Here is a 24774-nt window from a genome sequence, read left to right as displayed (position 1 = left end):
ATTTATGCACACGCTTTTTTCATGCTACACAATGCTGAAGAATTGGACCTTGATGTCTCAGTAAGGTGTCTGTAACTTTTCATGCCAAAAAACGCTGTAGATCGCCCACATGGCCCATTTGAAAATGTGTGTTTTAATCTCTCGTCCACAAGGCTCTGTTTTCGGAGTGTGTCGCAAGCAAAGTTGATCGCCACACCCCTTTGAGGAAGCACATAGTCGTGGGAATCAAGAGTCACGGTCACTGAATCCACTGGCTACTTCGTCCTCGTAGTGGAGTCCACAATACGTTTGATCCAAAATCTGACTCTAAAGTCGAATGTAAGGCTGTTGAAGTCGTTACACTTCGACTGGCGCAAGGTACGTCTAACTGGCAATTTCACATTTAATTAAATTTATTGATGTATATAATACGCAACTTGATTAGCTGCTAACGCTAATACTAATGGTTGCCAATAAGCAGCCTGAATTAATACAACAGAATATTCATAACACGACTACAGCCTGTTTGGGTGCAGAGCTCGATAAACTAATATAAACTCATTTTTACATGTCTTTTTATTTCTCGTGCTGCTGCTGTGTCAAAATAATTTTTCCATAGTGGGGTAAGCTGCAGCTTATATTTTGCCGTATTTGTCTGTAATTAAGTGCCAGTGTAGGAACAGTGAATGCCTACAGAGGCATGGTGTGACAGCAACTATTGCTTTCAAGATATTGAATGTGTTTATTACTTTTATTAATAAATTAGCATTTCGATAAATCTTACCTCAAGACACCTGAACTAGTTGCCAAACCTACTGTCATGTATGGTTGATGATCCAGGACTGGAGCCAGTATGATTGAATGTGTATTCATTACAGAACACATTTAATATACAGTATATTAGACAATTACACATGCATGGAATAAATCAGTATCTCAGAAATTTATAAACAATTATAGAACATTTTACTATTTACAGATTAATTATAACGTACCTGGGAACTCTGGTATACAAACATAGATTTGGTTCTAAATACATATTGACCTAATATATTTTTAATTGCTTTTAGTAAGGTGTATGATATATCAAGTGCTAATATGTAACTAATAGAAATGTAGTTATTGTTTTTTTTCTTCATAAATTTGACAGTACTATGTCTGTGTGTATCTCAAGTTTTTGCATGTTGTATTTTGTATCTAGCCTAAAAGTCTTGTTAGCTGGTGCTGGGGACTTCTAGGGCAAAGAGTCCAAGTCATCCCACCTTCCCTGGTCTGGATCAGGGAAGTGTTTCCCGAGAGACAAGGCACCTATGTTTGACTTAGACCACCTGTGAAATACTGTACCTAAATTATTGTTTTTGTTGCAATACCTCAATAAAAGTTGAAATATTATAAAACATTTGTCTGTTTTCCCTCATAGGTATATACATACAAAAATAGTTCAGTGAAACAGCAATAATCAAAGCCAACTTTATTGTCAACCAATGCACCAGCACTATAATGCTGGATAAGTTACCGTCACAGTTCAATTTGCAGACCACAAAAAGAACGCGTAGGATTCATAGTTATGTTGAAAGCATAGTTTCTGGAGTGGAACAGGTACAGTCATGGGCAGTTGGCCGGGGAGATGTGAGGATCTTTTTTGTCTTCATCACGTGTTGGAAGACATCGGAAGCAGTGCAGCTGCTTTACAGATGGAGGATGCAGCTGTTTTCCTTGACACCACTCTAGAAATAATAGAGAATAGAATAACACAATAAAGACATGTCCAGTATTTCCTATGTATCTCACAACCTTTAAAATGTAAACAATATATAAAGGTAGTTAGATCAATTGTAATGGTGTTTGGAGCAAACACGTTTTAAACTTATGTATAGTGCTGGTTTGTTAAATCTTGGCATGGCATTAATGACCTCCTTTCTGTCAGGTTGCTCAAATTCTGCTCAGAGGGCCGGTGGGACAGGGATGTTAATCGGGTCCTCCATATAACATCCTGGGTCCAGCAGGACTTTATTGAAGATGGTCTCCATCACATTTTCCACATAATCTTTACCATAACACGAGAATTACAAAGATCAGATTATGAATACTACAACTACTGAAATGTGAAATGCAAAATCTGTCAAATAAAACTGCCTATTGGCCAACAAATTATACTGCTGCTAAATGTACATACAGTGTCTTTGCTCCTGAGGTGAGCAACAACTCTTCTACAAGGTAGCCGTGTGTCCACAGCCTGCAATGGAGTCAGTTTGAGAAGCAACCTCCTCGCGTTTCGGTAGCTGGCATGCGTCAGCCTGTATAAAAAAAAAAAACATTGTCATATTTACAGCTACAGTATCTGACCAGATAAGCAACACATATGAAAAAACAACAACAACATACATGTTAGCTAGCCGCTAACGCTGCTAATGATGCGCTACCATCGCGCTAGCGGCTAACATGACGCTAGCAGCTAAAATGTGAGCTGAGTGAATGACCTCAGTACCATAAATCACACGATTCGAACCGGACAAATGCTGGAGAGGCTTGGACTCATCCAAATTGCGTGTCAGCAACTTGCAACACTGTCTCTCTCTGTCGCTGTAGCTGTTGGCGTCAACTGTTCTAGCAATTAGCATTCCTTACACAGGAGGGAATCTAGATTATAACCAAAGAAACTTCTGGAGTACATACATCAAATAAGTCTTCAGCATGTACTTATGTTTGGGGAAGCAGCAAGTGGGCGCTTCTTCAACCTGAGTGACTTCTTCTTTTTGTCTTTTAAATGGCGGGTGGCAACCAACTGAAAAGTGCATTAGCGCCACCTACTATGCTGGAGCGAGTGACTGAAACGCAATGTGGTAGACTGCGCAGTGAGTGAGTGAAATGTAATGTTGCAGGTATATTTAGGGGTCCAGGTTTGTCTGGGCGGGGCTGAAGCTGGTGAGTGGTCAAGAGAATGCAGACGTACATAGTCCGCCAAATTTGAAACCATGGTTCTTGAACCGGATTGGATAAACTCTCAAAAATGTGAAATAAGTAGGGGGTGTACTGCTAACACACCAGGAGTGTCTTAACGTGACCCAGGGAGTCAAATAAACGTACCAGAAGTCAAGAGTTACTTGACTGTTGTTTTTATTATGGCAGTTCAATCACTGTGACAACATAAGCATAAGAAGAAGCTCCATATCAGTGAAACTATAATTATATTCACGTGCATAGATTGATATTCTGCCAAAGCGATAATGGGAAGGTGTGCCCCTGCAAAGACACACACATGCACACACCCGTGATCCTACTATTAAATATATTCTAAAGGTGTTCCCTTATAGCCCTGCCTAGGAGTCAGAACACACTCATGTCATTACTTTAAAAAACTCCACCCTGTCTCCTAAACAATAGGTAAACAAAAAAATGTCTGGAGGAGAGAGGAATATGGTTTTTCTGACATTTTGTTCTACTGCAGCATATCTTTCAAATAACTTAAACACTACTGTATAAAGCCACCTTCTTGTGATGAGCAACACAAGAAGGGGACACAAGCCAACTGTTGCGCCGGAGACCCTTAGCTTTACTCCAGAGTCAAACACGCAGAGAAAAAAAAACCAATGGCTTTTTAAAAGTATCACAATCAAGTTACAGTACATATGCATTTATACTGTAGTAGCATATTAGCGCTTAGTAGTTCAGCAGTAATTTTCTTGATACACAGTATGTGTTACATCATATTGTAGATGGTGAACAGATTACACTCATAGCACACCATGCGTGTCTTGAGAAATGGATGCACCAAGGAGGTCACGTGGGTCAGGATTGGGAATCGTAATTGATTTTGGAGTTTGTGGCAGATTTTCTACTTTTATTTATTTAACTATTATTTGGAACACATTATTTGATTTATTATTTGGAACATCCAGATTGTGGATTCCAAACTGAATTTTTGTGTGGTAAAACTAAAATATTATGCATAAAGCTTTGTTAAAATAATATTGTTGTCCCCTAAAATTCTATTTCATGGTTGAGTGGACTTTTTGTGACTGAATCATTCAGTACTTAGCAGTCATGTGTCGTTTGTGAACGATTCATTCAATATGAACTAATCTTTTATATGACCCGGGAGGAACAAGTCCTCTCAGTGAACAATTCGTTCAGTTTCATGCAGTATCTTCTCTCGCCACATGGTAGCAGCTGCATAAGCTCAGTCAGAAGAACAGGAAACAGAAATTATTGTTCACCACTCACTCAACTGACAGTTCCGTCTCAGGGATTTGTTCTTTTGTCACGTGACAGCCAGGCCACTCAGACTCTGTGGAGAGCAGCAACTACTCCAGTTCATTCGCGAATCCTTACGAATTGTTTGTTCATTTGTCACAGGACCGCTACCAAGTGACTGTCGCATAAAATAAACAAAATGATTGAATGACTTGAAATTTATTGTTCACTTTACTGTTTGAGTACGGTGGCCCTGAAGTGCAAATCGCAAACAAACAAAAAGAGGAAACACAAAGACATTAACAGGAAACACAACAACATTAGCAGAAAACACAGACAGAGAACACTTAAACATTACGAAAAGGGTAGGGACCAGGTCTTTTTTCTGATTAGTCAGAAGCTAAGTCAGTCTAACTTTCATTTTCTGTTTTCCCTAGGAGCTAAATGTGCGGCTATGCTGTGCTAATTAAACTATTAAGGGCTATTTAACAAAGGAATTTATCGAAGACAGGTCTTATTGGAACACCGTTGCCATTTACAGCTGCCTGGAGACCGAACAACGTGGTTGGTGCTTGGATATAAACCTTAAACAGACTCCGTGGTAAAACAGCCAACTACAATGTTCAATTACGATCCAACTTCTTGTTTTTCCCTGCAAGCTAAAAGCGTGGCTATGCTGCTCTAATTATTAAGGGCTATTTAAAAAAGGATTTTAGATAGAAACCTGAAACAGATTCTGTGTTAAAACTGTTTAAATGTTTGGTGAACTGAATCTTCAAGGATCTCTAATTCACGCATCGTTTGGTAGATGGACTTAACTATGTACTGTACTGTATGGTGCAGCTAACTGTGTATACTGAGCTGAAACTTGTCTAAGTGCAAACTACCTTGTTCGGTAGTCAAACAGCTGTTCAGGTCCGCAAAGTCCTGATTAGATTGCTCTCCCCACATCTTATTAAAGAGTAGACTCACTACAACTCACGTTCCACTGAGTCCTACTTCTTTCAGTTTTGGTTTGGGCCTCCGAATAGACATTTAATTTTAAAATATGTTGACAGCATATCAAGGATTGCATCCAATGAAAACCTTCTATGAATAGTCCTCAATTTTAGGATCTTCTATTAACATTCAGTTCAAGTTGAATTACTACACAGCACACCCGTGGGTTTAACATGATTTCAGTTCAATTTTACAATATCTTACTATATCTTTTCACTCTAAAGAACATTGGACTTCAATGTCTCAGTAAGGTCTCTGTAAAATTTCATCCCATAAAAAATCGTCCACACTGCCCCTGTCAATGTGGTTTTCACTCCCCATCAGCAAACACTGTGTTTTTTTGAGCGAAGCTGCTTACCACACCTCTGTGCGGAAGCGCATACCTTTTTTGTTGTTTTTTTTTTTTTTTAATTGGCTCCATGGATACGAGCCACCGCACAGTTACGATACAATAGGTGGCATTAGTGCGACATTGAGAAAGCAATCCTCCACAGAAGAAGACCCAGTACAGGACTGCAAAACAACTTTTGGTTGACAACTTTATTGTCAACTAAAAAAAAGCACCACTACTCCAAAGCTATAACAAACTTTTATCTTCACACTCCAATGTGCAATGTATAGGTTACTGAGTTAATTAAGAAGTCTGGGGGTTTGAGGACAGAAGCTTTTGCAGGGCCTTGCATATTAAATGCTTGATGGAAGTAGGGTAAACAGACCATGTCCTGGGTAGGGGGTAAGTTTGGTTATGTTAGAGATTTGTTCCTGCAGCAGGACAGGTATAGTTGTATAATAACACCTCATCAAACCTTAGTTTTGATGAGGCGATGGTGAGGACAGCCAGAGCTTCCATCTGGTAGAGGACTGCTTTCGCGCAGTCTTCCAAATAGTGATGAGAACAAGGATCACCACATCTCCCTGGTCATCTATTTACAACTATACCTGTCCTGCTGCAGAAACAAATCTCCAACATAACCAAGTGTTCCCCCTACCCAGGACATGGTCTGTTTACCCTACTTCCATCAAGCATTTAATATGCAAGGCCCTGCAAAAGCTTCTGTCCTCAAACCCCCAGACTTCTTAATTAACTCAGTAACCTATACATTGCACATTGGAGTGTGAAGATAACAGTTTGTTATAGCTTTGGAGTAGTGGTGCTTTTTTTGGTTGACAATAAAGTTGGCTTTAACTATTACATATGTCACTGTTTCTGAAGGGAAAATGCTTTTATTCAGAAAATCATAGTATTGAAATTACATGTTTTTCTAATATGGTAAGGTGAACCGTCCATAAATAAAGCGCATATAAATTACTGTATACAAATTTAAAAAATCCATCATACAGTTATCATCATACAGTTATCATCATTTAGTGTTTTATCCATCAGGAAACTGCCTTCATCTACAACCCAAGCATTAAGAGATGACAACTCAGATTCTTCACCCCAGGAATCCCCAGCACCAGCTCACTAGCCTCTGTAGACTAGATACCAGTAACAACTTCAGATACAGAGACATATTACTGTCAGATTTATCAAGAATGATCAAAAAACATAATTAAAAGCAGTAAGAATACACCAGGTCAATATATAATTTGAACCAATGCTTTTTGTTCCCAGGTAGGTCATGCAGTGATTGCTCTGAATTTTAATGCACATTTTTTAAATAAAATTATGTCAGAGCAGCAGCACAAGTAAGACAAAAACAGTGAAAATGGGAGCTGGTTCCAGAGGAGAGAAGATTGGTAGCAAAAATCTCTGCCTCCCGTTCTACATTTAAAGACTCTAGGTGTCAGGGAGTACAGGTATTGGACCTACATGCACAGCGTGGACAGGTTGGTGGTTTTAGTGATGACAGGGCTTTATTTGAAGACAAGGTAAGCAGGGTTATTCGCAGAAGATCACAGGCGTGAGTACAAGGGAACAGGCAAACTCAGGCCCGGGGACAGGCAAGGTTTCGACATCGAGTGAGCACGGCAGAAGTACAGGCAGGTAACAGGCTTATCTCTTGGTCAGACGGTCAGGTACATACCAGGATTTTCACAGCGACGGTACAGGCAGGGAGCAGGCAGGAGTCAGAAGTCAGGTTCAGAAACATGATCGAGACAATGGTAAGCTATGCGAGAGTGCTGGAAAGTGGTGTGTACACGCAACGATCTGGCATCTGACTGCTGTGTGAGGTGGTGACTAAATAACGGTGCTTGATTACGAGATAACTGTCAGGTGTGCTTGATTAACTGGGGATGACATGGACGTGGATGAGACAAGAAGTGCTTCAAAATAAAACCAGAATCTAAAACCAAAACATGACAACATGAATGAAAACAAAGTCCTTACAAAATAAAACCGGGACATGACCAGGAACATGACACTAGGAACCACAAGTAGCCCAGCGCTCTGAGAGCGAAGTGTTCTGCTGGGAGCATAAGAAACCAAGAGGTCTTTAAGATAACGAGGAGCTTTATCATTGAGTACCTTGTAGGTGAGTAGGAGAATTTAAAATTCTATCCTACATTTTACAGGCAGCCAGTGCAGTGACTAATGCTAATGCACAGTAGGAGAAATGTAATCTCTCTTTCTAAGTCCTGTCAGAACTCTGACTGCAGCATTCTAAATTAGCTGTAGGCTTTTTAAGGAGCTGTTAGGACATCCTATAAGTAAGCAGTTACAGTAGTCCAGCCTAGAGGTAACAAATGCATGAATCAGTTTCTCTGCATCGCTCTGAGAGGATGCTTATGATTTTAGCTATACTTCTAAGATGAAAGTAGGCGGTTCTAGAGATTTGTTTAATGTATGATGTAAAAGAGAGATCCTGGTCAAAGATGACACCAAGGTTCCTCACAGTACAATCTGAAGCTAATGTTATGCCATCCAGGGTGGCTATCTGACTCAATAGTGTCTCTCTCAGATTTTTAGGCCCAACAATAAGAATTTCAGTTTTATCTGAATTTAGTTGAAGGAAGTTTTGGGAAATTTTTTGGGGACAGGATTTGATGTCAACAATTTTGAATTTTGACTAGTTGATCTGTTTTATTTGGTTCCAAAGACATATAAAGCTGAGTATCATCTGCATAACATTGAAAATTAATAGAATGTTTCCTAATAATCTCACCTAGAGGAGACATGTATAGGCTAAACAGAATTGGACCAAGCACAGAACCCTGCGGTACTCCATAGCTAATCCTTGTGCATTTGGAGAATTTGTCATTAATATGAACAGACTGGAATCTGTTCAACAAATAGGATTTAAACCATCCCAGTGCTGTTCCTTTAATTCTGATTCTATGTTCTAGTCTCTGTAATAAAATGTTATGATCAATTGTATCACATGCAGTACTAAGATCTAACAGGACAAGGACAGAGACTAGACCATTGTCTGAAGCTAAGAGATCATTAGTGACTCTAACCAGAGCTGTTTCTGTGCCATGTTTTCTAAATCCCGACTGAAAATCTTCGTACAGGTTATTCACACTAAGGTGGTCAGATAATTGTTTAGCCACAATTTTTTCAAGAATCTTAGAAAAAAATGAAATGGGCCTATAGTTTTTTTCAGTAAAGGTTTGACCACAGTTTGTTTACAAAAGTCCATAACTGGGTCAAAACATTGGAAATAAGCAGCAGAAACTTATTTTGCCTTCCAAAAATAAAACTAAGGAGTTACTTCAGTAATTGCATAAAATACAGATTTTTTAAAATTATTATTTTTTTTTAAATCCCTGTTTTGGTTGATGTGGGATTTGTAAAGTAATGATAATTTAATAATCCAATATGTTTTATGGAGAGCAATTATTGCATTCATCTAATTAGGTTTTTATGTAGGTGCAATCCTTCAGGCATAAAAAGAACGTGGCTAATGTCAGGACTCGGGCAGGCGGCGGACCCACATGCACAGCACGGAGGCAGGATAATGATTAAGCACAGGTTTATTTTCCAAGGCAGAGTCAGACGGTCCAGGTCATACACGGAAGAGTTCGGTAAGCAGTAAACAAGGGAGCAGGCAATCTCGAGTCCAATGTCCAGGCAGGGTTCGTACACAAGTAGGCTCAGCAAAGGTACAGGCAGGGATGAGACAAACTCACGGTCAGAAGTTAGTCCAGGATCAGGCAGGATTCACGAGGTAAAACAGGAACAAAACACGAGGGGCACGAAGCACGGGAAACACGGGAAACTAATGAAACTCGAAACTCACAAGAAACACGAACGCTGAAGAAACACGCGACACTGATGAAACACGACAATCTGGCCGCTTGAGTCTGTGAGAGCTGGAGGTTATATACTAATGAGTGATTGCTAATTACGGACAGGTGTGGATACTGAGAACCGGTTAGTGAAACGACTGACTGAAACAGGAAGTTTACAAAATAAAACAGGACATGGCGTGACTACAGGAAACAACTAGAAACGAAAACACAGATCATGACAGTACCCCCCCCCCCTGGCGCCTTCCACGGCGCCCACGGAAGCCCCCCCCCCCAAACCAGGGCGGGCGGAGGGTGGTCCCAGGAGGAGGGACCGAATCCCAACCCCTCAAGGCAAACGAGCAGGGTGGGTGGAGGGAGGACCGGAGGAGGGCCAAAACAAGAGTCCACATGACACGACAAAAGTCCACGACCAGGGAAAACAACAACGACGTCTCGCCGCTCCCTCTTAAGGCGGGTGGAGACGCGGCGAGATCCTGCCCAGCCGCCGCTGAGGCAGAGGGGCACACCCAGTGCCCTTGGGCTGGGCCAGCGTCCACGGGGATCCCCCCCAACGGCGATGTCCCCCCGGACGGACGCTGATCCAGGAGGCTGAGGAGTCGAGGCGGACAGCGCCGCAGGAGGCAGCGCCATCCAAGCAGCAGGATGCGCCGAGGGTTGAGGCCACCAGTCCGACAGCCGAGCCAAGGACGAGGCAGGAACCAGCGGCATCCTCCTTGGACCACCGCGACGAGAGACAGGAACCAGCGGCGTCCTCCTTGGACCACCGCGACGAGAGACAGGAACCAGCGGCGTCCTCCTTGGACCACCGCGACGAGAGACAGGAACCAGCGGCGTCCTCCTTGGACCACCGCGACGAGAGACAGGAACCAGCGGCGTCCTCCTTGGACCACCGCGACGAGAGACAGGTGTAGGTGCGGCCGGAGCCGGGCCGCCAGGAACCGATGCAGGTGCGGCCGGAGCCGGGCCGCCAGGAACCGATGCAGGTGCGGCCGGAGCCGGGCCGCCAGGAACCGATGCCGGTGCAGCGGGAGCTGCGACGGGAACGACCCCCTCCTGGAGGTCAGCAGGGACTATGACGAGCGCGACCCCCTCCTGGAGGTCCGCCGGGACTGCGGCGGGCGCGACCCCCTCCTGGAGGTCCGCCGGGACTGCGGCGGGCGCGACCCCCTCCTGGAGGTCCGCCGGGACTGCGGCGGGCGCGACCCCCTCCTGGAGGTCCGCCGGGACTGCGGCTGGCGCGACCTCCTCCTGGAGGTGCGCAGGAACTGCAGCTGGCGCGACCTCCTCCTGGAGGTGCGCAGGAACTGCAGCTGGCGCGACCTCCTCCTGGAGGTGCGCAGGAACTGCAGCTGGCGCGACCTCCTCCTGGAGGTGCGTAGGAACTGCAGCTGGCGCGACCTCCTCCTGGAGGTGCGCAGGGGCTGCAGCAGCCGCCGCCTCCTCCTGGAGGCCGGCGGGCGCTGCGGCTCCGAGGGAGACAGGGACTGGAACGACCTCTCTCGGGCCGACAGGAACGAGGACTGGAACGACCGCCACAGGGCCGACAGGAACGGGAGCGGCCTCAACATGGCCGACGGGAACGGGACCAGAGACAGGAACGCCCTCAACATGGCCGACGGGAACGGGACCAGAGACAGGAACGCCCTCAACTTGGCCGACGGGAACGCCCTCAACTTGGCCGACAGGGACAGGAACTGGAACGCCCTCAACTTGGCCGACGGGAACGCCCTCAACTTGGCCGACAGGGACAGGAACTGGAACGACCTCAACTTGGCCGACAGGAACAGGAACGGCATCTACTTGGCCGACAGGAACAGGAACGGCATCTACTTGGCCGACAGGAACAGGAACGGCATCTACTTGGCCGACAGGAACAGGAACGGCATCTACTTGGCCGACAGGAACAGGAACGGCATCTACTTGGCCGACAGGAACAGGAACGGCATCTACTTGGCCGACAGGAACAGGAACGGCATCTACTTGGCCGACAGGAACAGGAACGGCATCTACTTGGCCGACAGGGACTGGAACGGCCGCAACATGGCCGACAGGGACTGGAACGGCCGCAACATGGCCGACAGGGACTGGAACGGCCGCAACATGGCCGACAGGAACAAGAACGACCTCTAACGGATCGACAGGAACTGGAACGGCGTCCCCTCCGGAGCTGGCATGACAGCTTACAGCTGCCGAGCTCGACGGGGGAGACGTCGGGCCTGATTGGGTGGAACTAACAGTTGTCAGACGGACGGTGCCCTCTGACTGGGACAAGGACTGAGCGTGACTGGACCGGACTGGGGCGTGACTCGACTGGACTGGAACATGGGCTAGACTCGGCTGGACCAGAGCGTGACTCGACTGGACTGGGCTCGACTGGACTGGGCTCGACTGGACTGGGCTCGACTGGACTGGGCTGAAACCTGGACTGGGCTCGACTGGACTGAAACCTGGACTGGGCTCGACTGGCGCGGGGCTCGACTGAACGGGGCTCGACTGGACTGAGACCTGGGCTGGGCTCGACTGAACTGAGACCGGGGCTGGGCTCGGCTGAACTGGGGGCTGAACAGGGCTCGGCTGAACTGGGGGCTGAACAGGGCTCGGCTGAACTGGGGGCTGAACAGGGCTCGGCTGGACTGGGGGCTGAACAGGGCTCGGCTGGACTGGAGGCTGAACAGGGCTCGGCTGGACTGGAGGCTGAACAGGGCTCGGCTGGACTGGGGGCTGAACAGGGCTCGGCTGAACTGGGGGCTGAACAGGGCTCGGCTGGACCGGGGGCTGAACAGGGCTCGGCTGGACCGGGGGCTGAACAGGGCTCGGCTGGACCGGGGGCTGAACAGGGCTCGGCTGGACCGGGGGCTGAACAGGGCTCGGCTGGACTGGAGGCTGAACAGGGCTCGGCTGGACTGGAGGCTGAACAGGGCTCGGCTGGACTGGAGGCTGAACAGGGCTCGGCTGGACTGGAGACTGAACAGGGCTCGGCTGGACTGGAGACTGAACAGGGCTCGGCTGGACTGGAGACTGAACAACACACGGCTGAACTGGGGACTGGGCAACACACGGCTGAACTGGGGACTGGGCAACACACGGCTGAACTGGAGACTGGGCAAAACACGACTGAGCTGGAGACTGGGCAAAACACGACTGAGCTGGAGACTGGGCAAAACACGACTGAGCTGGAGACTGGGCAAAACACGACTGAGCTGGAGACTGGGCAAAACAAGACTGAGCTGGAGACTGGGCAAAACACGACTGAGCTGGAGACTGAACAGCGCGCGGCTGAACTGGAGACTGAACAGCGCGCGGCTGAACTGGAGACTGAACAGCTCGCGGCTGAACTGGAGACTGAACAGCGCGCGGCTGAACTGGAGACTGAACAGCGCGCGGCTGAACTGGAGACGGGGGACCGCGTGAGTGCAGGAAATCCTCCCAGCGGAACAACCATGGAGCTGGGCAGGTTGGTGCAGACACGACGGTCCGACGCGGCTGGGAGGAGGAAACCGAAACCATCGGCGGTGCGACTGGCGCTGGCGTGGTGCGGAGCGCGTCGCTTAGCTCATCGAACCTCGCGCACAGCCGCTCATAGAGGCGACGAACACCGGGGCGCTCTAACGCACTGTCATCGTCCTCCAGCATCAATATCGCCACCTCCACGGCGCTACGCTGGTTCTCCGGGTTAATCGCCCGTCGGTAATCCTCCGCGAGGATCTTGAAATAATCACGTAGGTCGCTGGTTAGCTCAGCGCAGGTGAATTCCATGCTCCCTCGGGAGAAGAATATTCGCCGTACGAAAACAAGGAGAAAAAAAAAACAGTCACTGACCTGACCGGAGGCTAAGTGCTGGCTGGGTCCAAGAGTCGCCAGATTGTTCTGTCAGGACTCGGGCAGGCGGCGGACCCACATGCACAGCACGGAGGCAGGATAATGATTAAGCACAGGTTTATTTTCCAAGGCAGAGTCAGACGGTCCAGGTCATACACGGAAGAGTTCGGTAAGCAGTAAACAAGGGAGCAGGCAATCTCGAGTCCAATGTCCAGGCAGGGTTCGTACACAAGTAGGCTCAGCAAAGGTACAGGCAGGGATGAGACAAACTCACGGTCAGAAGTTAGTCCAGGATCAGGCAGGATTCACGAGGTAAAACAGGAACAAAACACGAGGGGCACGAAGCACGGGAAACACGGGAAACTAATGAAACTCGAAACTCACAAGAAACACGAACGCTGAAGAAACACGCGACACTGATGAAACACGACAATCTGGCCGCTTGAGTCTGTGAGAGCTGGAGGTTATATACTAATGAGTGATTGCTAATTACGGACAGGTGTGGATACTGAGAACCGGTTAGTGAAACGACTGACTGAAACAGGAAGTTTACAAAATAAAACAGGACATGGCGTGACTACAGGAAACAACTAGAAACGAAAACACAGATCATGACAGCTAAAAATTAAATCTAAAAACATACTTCAAACAGGTAAGGCACCATCATATCATGGGTGTACATGTACATGTGTACATTTACAACATTTGACATATTAAATCGCTAAATAGCATGCAGAGTATAGCGGTGCAGCAGCATTTTCAACATGGCTGTAATGTTTTCACACAGTTAAATCATTTGACTTCTACTAAGCCAACAGAAAGAAGGCAGAGGCTAGAACAACTGGTGGAGGACCTGCAGCTCCACCACTGACGCATGCAGAGGAGAAGGCCCTCAGCCTGAACACTGGAAAGCAGGGGCTGAAGGAATTATTGGAGGGAGTTCATCAAAACCAGTCACTCCCAGGATACAAGTGCATCTGTAAAATATAAGAGGCCTAACTATATATTTGATTTTTTTGTGTTGCGTAGCCTAAATGATGTAACTTGATCTCCAAGTTTACTGATTATTATTATTATGATCTCCCCTCTGCCCCAGAGTGTGGAAGAACAGCAGGAGGAGGGTCCATCACATTCTGCTGCACAGATGCACACAGTTCATGTGATTTTCAGTAAATGCCAGAGTTCAATTCTGTAAGAGTAATAAGGAACTATGTCATGTAACTCTAAATCTTCTGTATTTTCAGTTACCAGTTAAGGAGGTGTATAAACTAAATCTCAAGGAAATGTTATACTTGGACAGCCAGATTGAAAAGACAGATCTAGAAATTGAAATTCTCAAACAAAAGCTGGAGGTGAGTGTATAGTTAAAGGTGAATTGTATGAATTATTGGAAGAATCATAAAATCTAACAATTGCCTTTGTATTTGTAGGAAATGAAGAAAACCAAATAAGTTATGATTTGCATTTATTCAGTTTCTTTTATTGGTGGTGGTGGTGGTGGTGGTGATGGCTGATTAAGACATTACAGCAAATCACATCTCTGACTGTCCTTCCATCCCGGGAATCTGCAGGATGGAGGTGGATGGAGTCTTCCTCAGGGTCTTTGTAGGGCAGGGTGTTGCTCCTCTCTAATAATTGCAATATTGTGGAGAACAACACATGCCACAATAATGTCACAGGCCTCTCAGCTGTTTCCCTGAGGTGACGTAGGCACTGAAGACATGCTTTCAACAGACCTCTGGTCATTTCCACCCGGGCTCTTGTTCTGCAGTGTGCCACATTAAAGCGCTGCTGGGGGCCTGCTTCAGGTTCTGGGTGAGGGGTCAGTAGTGTGGGCTGGCATTAACCCCTATCTCCAGCAGAAAGCTGTCAATCTCTCCTATAAGAAAGTTTACATTACTTTAGTGCTGCATAGAAGTGCTCCTGTGAGTGTGTAGTGCATGCATTGAAATAAGTGTATAGGACATACTGTACATGTACTTACCACAGTGCAGCCTGTTACTTAGGGTTGACTCACGATATATTCATGAGTCATGAACAGAGCTGGGCCACTTGGCCTCCACGTTTGTGATAATATGTGCAGCATCACATATGATCTTGGTGGTGTAAAGAATGGTATGTCAGTTACAGTGACCATTAGAAAGAGTAGTCAGTGCACCTGCACATTTATTATTTTATTTCAGGTCACAGCAAGATGTTATCAACTGATCATAATTTTTAGCCTCACTGAAAGAATTAAATACCACATACCTGCAATCCTGTGAAACTCCTCTTTAATGGCTCTGGGGAGTTTGTGTCAAGGAAAGCGCTTGAGGTCGAACTTTTCTACATACAGTGGCTTCACTAACGTGCTTAGCATCTCCAATGTTATAAAGAAAACTACGGTTTGCAAAAAAAAACATAACGCAACACAAAGAATCTGCTTGGATGTAAGAGCACGGCCACGATGGGTAATGTGTCTGATGTATGGGTGGATAAGATTATTGACATATGTTATGGAGTCTCGACAAAAACGGTACCGCTCAAATAAATATGCATGGGAATATCACAGACAATTAACTTGTGGTGTCAAAATCCTCTTGTGGCGTAAATTCAATGCCATGCGAATTAATACAGTGTCCTCATCTACAGGATCATCTAAAAAAGCACACGCCATTTTGGTCTCTGCGCGAAGGAAACAGGTGAAATCTATGAATGTACTGAAAGATTAAACAAGGACAGCCTATTTAAACAGTGTTCACTTTAAAAAGGGGCGGGGACTGAAGGAAACTGTGGGTTTCCCTAATAAAACCTGCTCGCAACCAGGTTAGGTTCACAGAGTAAGTTGTCATAGTAACTGACTCTGAGTTTCGATTACCTCACTTCTTGAAACGGGTTTAACATACCCCGCTTTACGGGTTTAAGTTACCTCCCTTTCTGAAACTGAAAACTCTAAGTTTTCCTCATGTGGGGGTTAACAAACTCAGAGTTTCAACAAAACCTCCTTCTTGAAACGGGCCCCTGGTCTCTACCCTTTCCGTAATGTTTAAATGTTGTTGTTTTTTTTGCTAATTTCATTGTGTTTGGTTTGTTGTGTTTGGTTTGTCGTTGTGTTTTCTGTTAATGTTGTTGTGTTTCTTGTTAATGCCATTGTGTTTCCTGTTAATGTTTCTGTGTTTTCTGTTGAAAGTCGTTGAGTTTTGTGTGTGATTAGAAATTATGTTGTTAGTAACCGTCTATTAGAAGTATCTATAGCATTGCAATATTTGATCAAACACATAGCTTTAAAGCTATAATTCCCCATTGAAAAGCAAGTTGTGTTATAAATATTTTACATTTTATTTTATTTATTTTTATTTTTTTATTTGTATTTTTTTTTCTCTGCTTTGGGGTGTGTGTGCGGGAGTGAGGGTGCAACCAGCTGCTGAAATCAACCAAATCTGTTAAGTAAACAATCTGTGCAAAATAAGCAGGGCTAACACATTCATAACTAAACAACTGTTGTACTGTGGTTTACCTTGGAGATTAATACTAATACCAGTAATAGTTTTAAGGTATGTGCACATACTCATACAAACATATACATATCAAGTACATATGCATTGTTATACATATCCCATACTACTTAATAATAGTCATGACATACAACACCACAATTTCCATATTCACACATTATTGATATTGGTAGTGATAAGTATCAGTAATACTTACAGTTGGGTTTGGAAAGCCTGTTTATCAGCTCAGGTGTTGAGTGTCCCACTACAAGGTTAGTAAGGCTGTAGCTTAACATTGTTCACCCAAAGGGTGAGGCAGACGTTGGTGCATGAACAATGCCACTTGTGGAAGCCAGGGTGATGTGAGGAGCTTGGCCACTACGCCCATCCAACAAGCAGAGGAAAGAATCCTAGCAGCCAGGGAGCCCACACACCTTCAGTTCCAGGAGGGCAGGTGTTGCGACCCAAGTCGCCCACACAGAGCCCCCCAGGCAGAGTTGCAGCAGCCACAAAGACAGCACCCGAGGTCAGAGTGGGCCACCGTGGGTCAACGCTGTCCGCCCCATGAGAACCAGGGGCAAACCCCCCCCTCCCGGTGGGAGGGTCGGCGTGAAAGAGTAGAGCCCGAGGACCCACGGTCCGTAGGGAGCCCGCTAGGAGTTGCCCCCTGTGCCCCGAGTGAGGCCCGCCCCCGGTCCACCCCCCTTACACGAGCAGAGCGGGGCCTAACCCATCGGCCCGACCACATCTCCTGGCACCACACTGGGCCCACAGCACAAGGCCAGCAATGGGTGGGAGTCAGCAGAAAAGAGACCACGATCAACGTACCCCGAGCAGAAAACCGGACCCCCCCACACTCCAACACGCTTACAGACTCACACAAACAGACGCATACACACACCCACACGTACATCAACACACACACACACACACACACACACACACACACACACACACACACACACACACACACACACACACACACACACACACACACACACCATAAACTCTCTCACAACAAACTAGTCAATCTTACATGAACCCATGCACTCTCAGATACATTCTCGCACCCACACCATTCGCTTGATCTCATTCGTCGAGAGGGTAGGTCTCCAGCCTGCCACCAATGTGTACCCCCCCCACCCTAATTGTCTTTTTGCAGCTAAAACTGGGTGGTGATCTCTCCACCAGGGCCAGTGGGCGAGGCCACAACTGGCCTCAGCCCCAGGCCCCAATTGAGAGCCCCCCCCCAGCCCTAATTGTATGTGTATGTGGCTAAGTATGAGGAAATTTCTCATCATCGGACATTGCCCTAACAAGATGTGTACTGAGTAATGCTTAATTTTTTTTTAGTTTTCCAGTTCATAATGATGATTTTCTTTGCGACACAGAGGGCAGAAACAAGTGTGTGTGATGAGTTTGTCTCTAGATCAAGCCCACTTAGATCTCCTAGAAAACAAAGCGCAGGGGCCGCTGGGATTGGACAGCTTAACTGGGTTGACAGGTGTTCACATACTTTTTGCCAAAATTGCTGCACAGGTGAACATGACCAGAATGCATGTAGGAATCTATCTGCTGTGTTATCTTTACAGTGAGGGCAAATATTTGAGTTTGTGAGACCTATTTGGAACATCCTTTGTCCTGTATGTGTTCTATGAAGAATTTTATATTGTATTAGTTGTAAATTTGTATTTTTTCTGAATAAATTAGAACACATATTATTCCAGAACGTGTAATTAGTGGTGATGTTGAGATCAGCTTCCCATTTAGAGATCGGAAGGCTCACTGTCTGATCCATCCATCCATTTTCTAAACCGCTTATTCCCTAATGCGGGGTCACGGGGGGGCTAACCCAGCTGACTATGGGCGAGAGGCAGGGTACATCCTGGACGGGTCGCCAGTCCATCGCAGGGCAACACATAGACACACACACACACTCACACCTACGGGCAATGGAGAGAGTCCCTAATGCACGTCTTTGGACTGTGGGAGGAAGCAGGAGAACCCGGAGAGAACCCATGCAAACACGGGGAGAACATGCAAACTCCACACAGAAAGGCACCAGGGCCTATATTATATTAATATTTTACATTTTATCACCAAAAATGTGCAACAACATTTAACATTCAGTCCTCTTAAAGTATTCCTTTAATGTGTTAAGTTTTCACAGTTCTTTGACATAGTTTACAGCCACAGGTTGTTACATACTTGTGTATGTTGTTGTGTCTGTTTAGAACCTGGTGGTGATGAACAGCTTCTGTAAGCTTAGCATTATAGCAGAGCTTAGCATTAGTGCACACAGCTACAACCGATATAACAATTGATAAAAATAGGTGTCACAGATAATGAACATGTTTAGAGTTTACCAATGAAGGTCTGTCTATCCATCAGGATGACTGAGAGAGTTGCGCTATTCATAATCTCACACTTCACACCTGAGTGATGCCACATGTGAAGTCCTCTTTCTATTTTTAAAGCTCCCCAAAAAAAGTCAATTTTGTTGTGATTTGAGTCTAATCAAGATTTCAAATCCCTTTCTCCCTTTACACAATTTACATGGGAATCAGGCATTCCCAGAGCTAAAATAATAATAATAAGTGAAAATCTATAGATCCAAACAGTATGGGAAATTTATCTGTGCATTTGTCCCATTGCAGTGTCCTGTGCAGTGGACAGCATGGGGAGTTAGCATGAAGTGTCTTGCTCAAAGACACACCTGGTGCCAGAGGCAAGGAATAAATCAAGCACCTTCTGCTTCCCAGTCCAATGCTCTACCTATTGAGCTACCACTCAGATTTTGTCATTCAAGTGTGTCCTAGGTCAACTTTGGGGCGTCCATCAGGATGGCTCAACTGACACCAATTTAGAGCTCCACCCAAGTGACAGAGCTCCTCACCCTATTTCTAAGGGCGTGGCGTGTCACCCTGTAAAGGAAGTTCATTTCAGCTACTTGTATGCAGGATTTTATCCTTTCTGGCATGACTCAAAGTTTATGATCATCACGTAGGTGAGAATAGGAACGTAGCTCGACAGGTAAATTGAGAGCTTCGCCTTTTGGCTCAGCTTCTTCAGTACAATGTGCTAAAGAAGGTAGTAGAATCATTCATATATTCTAGTTCTATTTTATATTTTGTACTGCTGACTTGGCAATTGACTTCGTTAACAACAAATTTATCTGTAATATGTTTTGTTTCCTTAGAAATGTTATTTTTTGCCCTAAGTTAACCAAAAAAGTCAAATTCTTTATTGTGTGTTGCACAATCGCATTTTGTATAACACGAGAGAGTCAATTATCCAAACACCCTTGAACTGCACATCGAGCAATGTCTGATCAATACAAATCAAGCCTACTTCTGAAGCTTTGAGATTAAATTAAACACAGTTAGTCTTTTAATAGGTGAGGCTGAATTGTAATTCAATTCAATTTTATTTATATAGCACCAATTCACAACAGAGTTATCTCAAGTTACTTTACAAGGTAAGGTTTAAGACCTTACACAACTAAACCCTAAATTTAAAAAAAAGATTCTTGCCCATAATAAAACGTGCGTGCTATGTGTGCTATGTGGCTGCTCACCTCCAGTGAGGGAGCAGGTCAGATGCAGAGAAAACAATTTCCTCAAAGGAATCGATGAGGTATGACCTAATTTTACATAATTATTTCACACAGACATAAGGTTTATGTGTAAAATTGCATTAGCTTTATGTAATCCTTTATTTAATGGCATAACCCTAACCTCACTGAAATACTTTACATTAAATGTCACCTCTTACCTAGTATTTGTGATAAGATTAGAATTTATATGTAATCAAATTACATAAAGTCTAAGTTTTAGGCCTGATTATTTTTTTGAGTGTACAAATCCTGGGCTGCACTCTGGACACGGTGCAGGAGGTGGGTGAGAGAAGGGTCCTGGCTAAACTGACATCCATCATGGACCAGGTCTCTCACCCACTGGAGAACTCACTGTCTGCTCTGGAGAGCAGCTTCAGTAGCAGACTGATCCACCCTCGCTGTGTGAAGGAGAGATATCGTAGATCCTTCCTACCTGCTGCTGTCAGACTGTACAATCAGAAGTGTTGACCACATCCCACCACAGTCACTCACCCACTGCATCAGTGGTTTATATAGCAACCTGCTCTGCACAATATTTGTGTAAATCTGTGAACAATCATGTATATTGTTACCGGCACAAATCTTATACCCATTACTGTGCAATAACCCTGCAATGACCTCATACTCACTCTAACTGTACTGTACTGCTTTGTACTGTGCCAACACAAACTGTTCTGTACCTGTATTCTCGCTTATCTGTACTGCTGTTGTGAGAGGTAATTTCCCCTATTAAAGGTTTTCTTATTCTTATTCTTATTCTTATTCTTAAATCCTGCATACAGCAAGCCTTTAATTGTAATTATTACAATTTGACAGCAACAGTGGAGGGGAAAAGCTCTCTTTCTAACAAGATAGAAACCTCCAACAGAACCAGGCTGAATTTGGTGATGTGACTTAACCAGTTGGGATGAGGGGATGGCACAGCAGACAGAATAGCACAGCAACAACAAGTATCAACAGAGCACAGGCAGGGTGGTTGGACCAGGGACTGGATACAGGCAGGATGGGTGGACCAGGGACTGGACAAGCTTTGAGTCTGATGATACCTGTAGGTGAGGACGAAGTGGGGGAGAAAGAGGGAGGGACATCTACCGAAGAGAAAGACTCCTCCATATGCACAAGGATTAGCTTTGGAGTACCACAGTGTTCTGTGCTCGGTCCAATTCTGTTCAGTCTATACAGTACATAAATACCTATTATTAGAAGGCATTCTATACATTTTCATTGTTATGCAGATGATACTCAGCCATATATGTCTTTGGAACCAAATTAACCAGATCAACTAGTCAAAACCCAAGTTGTTTAAAAGACATCAATTCTGGATGTCCCAAAACTTCCTTCAACTAAATACAGATAAAACAAAGGTTCTTAATATTGGCCCTAAAAATCACAGAGAGTGATTACTCTGATTACTGAATCAGATAGCTGCCCTGGATGACATAACATTAGCTTCAGGTTCTATTGTGAGGAACCTTGGTGTCATATTTGACCAGGATCTCTATTTTACATCATACATTAAACCAATCTCCAGAACCGCCTACTTTCACCTTAGAAATATAACTAAAATCAGAAGCACCCTCTCTCAGAGCGATGCAGAACAACTGATCCATGCATTTGTTACCTCTAGGCTGGACTACTGTAACTGCTTACTCATAGGATGTCCTAACAGCTCCTTAAAAAGCCTACTGCTACAGTAATTCAAAATGCTGCAGCCAGGGTTCTGATGGGATTTAGAATGAGAGGTCACATTTCTCCTACATTAGCTTCTCTGCACTGGCTGCGAAATTTCGGATAAAATTTAAAATTCTCCTACTTACCTACAAAGCAATTGACAAAAAAGCTTATCTTAAAGACCTCATATTTCCTCAAGTAGCCCAGCAGGATTTTCTGCTGGGAGCATGTGGTTCCTACTGTAGATTCTTTAAATGTACAATGGGAGGCAGAGCTTTTAGCTACCAAGCTCCTCTCCTCTGGAACCAGCTCCCTGTTCAGGTTCGAGAGGCTAACACACTCTCCACCTTTAAGATCAGGCTTAAAACCTTTCTTTTTGAAAAAGATTATAATTAGAAATGGTTCCGGTCACTTGCAATGATTGCTAGTCAAAGGAACCAAATCTTAGTTAAGCCACAATAGACAATGGTCACCCATATTCAGCCTGGTTCTGCTGAAGGTTTCTTCCTCATTAGAGAGGGAGTTTTTCCTTTCCACTGTTACTGTCAAATTGTAATTAAAGACTTGCTGTATGTGGGATTTGTTAGGTTTAGTTGTATAAGGTCTTAAACCTTACCCTGTAAAGTGCTTTGAGATAACCTTGTTGTGATTTGGCACTATATAAATAAAAATGGATTAAATTAAATTGAATTGAAAAGCTTAGGTAAACAATAGTGAGCGATTACTGGATAGAATAAATAGATTGAAATAAGGGAGCAGTTTACAGTAGGTCTATTCCAGCTTAACTAAAAGATGTTTCCTGTGAATAACAACCAGGGGTGTCAGTTTCTCAAATCTGAACAGGGAGCTGGTTCCACAGGAGAGGAACTTGGTAGCTAAAGGCTCTGTCCATTCTGCATTTAAATGTTGCTGTTGCTGTAAATCAACACATTTGATTTGGCACTCAGATGAGGCATGGCAGATTATATCGAGGTGTGAGAAATGGCAGAGGTAAATATTTTACCAAATTTTCTTCTTTGGAATTTAATGTTCGATAAATAACAACACTGCTCCAACAGGAGAGCAGAGTAAAACTGACTAACGGATGTATCCCAGCCCCAAGGTGTCTGTCTGAGCAAAACAACATTTAGTCAGGGGCTCATTTCAGTACCACTTCAAACCAAAGTGACCACATTGGTTTTAATGGTAATTATGAGGTATCTCAATGTTGTCAAGTGCTTAAGCAGTGTTTGACAGAAGTGATTTACCAGCAAGTTCTTTGGATTACCAGATTTCTTTTGTACAAACGTGAATAATGTCTGAAACATGCACAGACACGTACACACCTACTTTTGTGTGTTCAATGAAAAAAGTCCATCTTCTGTATTTTGTCAAACCATCATTCACAGTCTTAATATGAAGAGACTTAATGATTGCATTAATCATTTCATTAACACGTTCTTAAAGTGAAAAAGATTATCTGGCAGCTTCTTTACCTGTTTTAACTTCAGAGCTGTCTCTAACCTTTACTTAAAGGTACTCTTTCAGTGCTAGTTCTATATCAATTCAAAGGTGATATACATGTATATGTCTTGTTTGTTTTTATACTCATACATACTAAAAATTGATTCCTAACACAGCAGTCATTCAATTTTTTAACGCGTTTAAATAACGTTTCATTTCAGGTTGAACAGGTTGTATAAACAAAGTATCAGTTCCTTTCTACAAATATGCTCTTTGATGTTTTAATGTGAGCTAACATGACTGCTTTACTGCAGCAGGCTGGTTTCTTATGGATGAGGACTTGTATCATTCTTACTGTACTTGTTATTGTACCTTATTGTGTTGAAATTGTAGGTAATAAAGTAGTAGACAAGGGGGAAAAATCAGCCCTCTTTTACTTTAAACAAGTTAATATGCAGTAAACATTTTTCAAAAGTCAGCATTGGCCAAAATTAGAGGTGCATTCTCACTTTATAGAAATACCCATCATTTCATCTGCATTATTGAAGACAAAGACAAACAGGATCCAGTGGAGCACAATGTTCTAGGAGAGTTAAAGCAATTCGGTCACACCACTGAGTGACTCTAAGTTTATGTGATCAACCAAAATGTATATAGTTGTTACTGTTACTGTTACATTTTTTACTCAGGACCTTCAATATTTGTATCAAAGAGCAAACATGTCATATGCATATTTCATTGATTTAAAAACTTCTATTTTGCGTAAGATTTACTTTACAAATGTTACAAATAACAAATAACCTGTTATATAATGGTACAGAAATACATTTTGTTTATTGTTAGTAATTATCCTCTGCACGTTTTACTGCATGTGTGTTCCTCTGACGCAGGAGCCATCTAAATATTATTCTGATAGTTATTATACTTTTTATGGTCTCCTGAGCTCAAACATGCACTTCAGTTTTGTGTCGGCCATTAAGAATCATTGACACCCACAGGCTGATCGTAGATGACAAACCTATTATCTTCAAGTTAAGAGGATGATTAGCTTATTTAATGGATCAGCTACTCTTGGCAAACCACGCTTGCATCATCTTAACAGCAAATACGTGAAGAACTTCAGACCCTTACTTGTCCTAAAAGTGTCTCTTTCCTGTCTTTCCATATCTGTGTATCATAAACTCCGCCCTTTCATGCATTTGTTGCACACACGCACATGCAAGGAGACACACGTAGGAAGGTTGACGCCATGCTGTCTGCAGTGCATTGAGGAGTATTGTTATTAACTGCGGTGTGAATAGAGGCAGCGGTACATCCCCTGCTCGTCGACTGCTGCAGGGCTAGCCTTTGTTCTATACTCCATAATGGCACGCCATAATTACA

This window comes from Betta splendens, chromosome 8 (assembly GCF_900634795.4).
Source record: "Betta splendens chromosome 8, fBetSpl5.4, whole genome shotgun sequence".
NCBI lineage: Eukaryota > Metazoa > Chordata > Actinopteri > Anabantiformes > Osphronemidae > Betta > Betta splendens.
The sequence above is the reverse complement of the archived record's forward strand: the minus strand, read 5'-3'. Positions refer to the sequence as shown.